Source organism: Elgaria multicarinata, chromosome 3 (assembly GCF_023053635.1).
Source record: "Elgaria multicarinata webbii isolate HBS135686 ecotype San Diego chromosome 3, rElgMul1.1.pri, whole genome shotgun sequence".
Lineage (NCBI taxonomy): Eukaryota > Metazoa > Chordata > Lepidosauria > Squamata > Anguidae > Elgaria > Elgaria multicarinata.
The window spans coordinates 23192575-23195833 of NC_086173.1; positions in this window are offsets into that span (position 1 = coordinate 23192575).

Consider the following 3259-nt stretch of genomic DNA (forward strand, 5'->3'; position numbering starts at 1 on the left):
CCAGATGAGAAAATTAAATAACAGGCCTGTTCAGACAACACGCTAAGCCATGGTAAGGCTGCTAACCCTTTTGCAGCACATGGTTAGTGAGTGTGTTTAACTGTGGTTATGTAGCCACTGTGGCTAGGAATGGTTCACATGGCATGCTAAATCATGGTTCAAATGACAAACTAAGCCATAATGGCCCTGTTCAGACAACAGGCTAAACCATGATGGTTAAGTGTTTTGAGTTAAACATCATGGCTTAGCAAGTCATCTGAACAGGGTCAATAAAACAGATCCCAAATCAGATCATTGTGAGACCCCTACTGTTTACTTTCCTCCATCATGAATACTGCATATTCCTACCCTTCACTTCCTTTTTAAACTTGTGATGCACAAAAGGACTTAGGGCACAGTTTTATGGGGATGGCTGTAAGCCTCCAAACTCAGAGGCTTATGGCCATCCAATATACAGTGGGATGACTGGCGGAGGCAATCTTCGCCTCTGCACTCCCCCTGCTCTGCATTTTAACTAGACGGGCATTTTTGCCTGTCTAGCTGAGGCAATCGGGGAGAGGGAGGGAAAGAGTCTGGAGAGGCCTGGGGATACACAAGCACCGTTCTTTCTGCACTGGCTTTGAGCGGGGAGGAGAGCTCAGATTCCTCAGCTAGAAATTCCCTTTTCATCGCAACAGTTAAAGCTGCAGGAGCTCTGCCCTCTTTTGTATCTGATCACTACAAAAGAGGGCAGGGCTCCTTCAGTTTTAACTGTTATGATGAAGAGGGAACATCACGAGGTGCTGCATGCATACAAATGACATCTGCTGAAATTCGCTTTTCTATTCAACTGTTAAAGGTACTGGAGCCCTGTCCTCCTTTCCTTATGGTCACCCTAGCTGTATGGAAAGGGGAATTTCAGCAGGTGTTATTTTTATTTGTAGGCATGCAGCACCTGGTGAAATTCTCTCTTCATTACAACAGTTAAAGCTGCAGGAGCACTGCCCTCTTTAGTTTCTGGTCAAGAGGGCAGGGCTACTGCAACTTGTTGTGATAAAGAGGGAATTTCACCAGGTACTGCATGCATACAAATGACACCTACTAAAATTCCCTTTTCCATACAACTGTTAAAGATAAAGGAGCCCTGTCCTCCTTTTCATATGGTCACCCTAAGTTGGCGGGTATGAATTGTTGGAAGCAGAGTGTTCCTTGATCTCATCCACCTGCTAGAGAAGACCCCATCCCCCTAAGGGGCCATCCCACTCAAGCAGGGAAACAAAGGCTTCTTTATCACCCCCAGTAAACACTTGGGATGTTTGCAGGCACAGGCACCACTCTTAAAGGCACAGGCAGCTCCTATATGTCCTTGAGGGCATCTTATTCTGAGCAGAAAAACAGGTGGAGTCTATTCACAGTACATATGCTCAAAAGGTGATAGCAACAAGCATCAACATGAAAAGCCATAAGGTGGGGGTAGGGAACATAGTGCCTACAGATGCACCCATGAAGGTCCTTGCTGATACCTGTTATTTGTTTACTTTTATCTTGTGTGTGTTTTTTAACTTGAAAGTACTTCAGAGTGAAGGACTGGCCTCCAGTCGCCTGCCACCTTTATTCCACAAAGAAAAGATGCTAGGTGGATAGAGGCCAGCACTTTGCTTTGAAGTGTACGCAGGCTCCTGGGGGCAGCGGAATGCAAGCAAGGAAGGGATGGATTCCATTGCTGTTGCCTCATAAGGAGGACATCTTTGACAATTGGGGGAGGACTGGAAGTGACCCAATGTAGTGGGAGACCAGGCTGATAGAGAAATTACTGATTTGGATGAATGGATCTTGTGTGCTGAGAGTGTGTGTGGGGAGAGAGAGAGAGAGAGAGAGAGAGTTGGAGGGTGTCCTGAATGAGATAAAACTGTATGGGGGCTCAGTCCTCACCTCTGCCACATTTTCAGGATTGTAGGCATGTTACTTTTAGCCTCAACAGTTTGCCTTTGTGAAATCAGTGTTTTGTGATTGGCTGCACTCCCCAAAGCAGCCATTTTGTAAATGAGCATTCCTTCTTCCCATGGTAACCATTTTGCAATGGCATCCATGACACTTCCTCAAAATTCCAGATGTGCCCACCAGCTCAAAAACTTAGAGGCATCTGTTAGAATTGCATAACAATAGAAGTCCACAGCTGGATCACAGTGCAGGACATCCTTTTCATGCCAATATACATACCACATCAACCACACAATCAGATTGCTGCATACCTGCAACACATTTCAAATATAAGGGTCATGGGCAGGAGACAGCTTTGCAATTCATTTCACATGCACAGCAGACTAACACACACACATCCCTGCCAACGTGTTTGCACATATGTGTCCATTAAGTTGGTACATTTTTGCAACTTTCTTCATAAATAGATAGGCTAGTACAGAACACCCCAGTTCGCTGTGTCAGGTAAACACAATGTACTAGCGCACACCTTCGCAATTCATGCAGACTAGGCAATGTGGCGGGGAGGTTCACATTAAAGGAGGATAAGGAAGTAACAGAAAAGCTGACTGAATTATTTGCATCTGACTTCACTCCAGAAGATATGGGGCATCAGATACCTGTGCCTGAACTGTTTTTTTTCAGGAATGGAATTTGAAGAACAAAGTTATAGTGGTCACAAGAATTTAAATTTAATGCCTTATTGACAAATTAAAAAAATTAAAATCCGGAAGTTTAGATGGTATCCACTTGAGAGTTCTTAAAGAACTCAGATGTGACATTCCTGATCTTATTACAAAGATATGTAACTTGTCCCAAAGACTGGTCTCTCTAAAAGTGGACTGGAAAGTAGCCAATGTAATACCAGGGGTTTGTTTTGTTTTGTTTTTACAAACAATGTGGGGAGGGGGCATGGAATCCAAGAAATTTCAGACCAGTTAGCTTAACATCTGTTAAGATGTTGGAAAGCATTATTAAAGATAACATTATCAGGCATATAGAAGAATAAGCCTCTCTGAAGATGAAACAGCATGGCTTCTGCAAAGGTCTCTCTAACATTTTAGAGTTGAGAGTGTCAGCAAGGATGTGGATAGAAATGATCTAATAAATATTATATACTTGGACTTTTAAAAAGCTTTTGGCAAGCCCCTCATCAGACTCCTGAGTAAAATTAGCAGTCATGGGATAAATGCTTCAGAAAGTTTCACCTGATTGATTTCTACCCGTCAGGATGCAATTAATTGCTGCACAATGTCTTATCAGTGGTAGTGCTAGGAGCCCTCCATCTGGAAACAGCCCT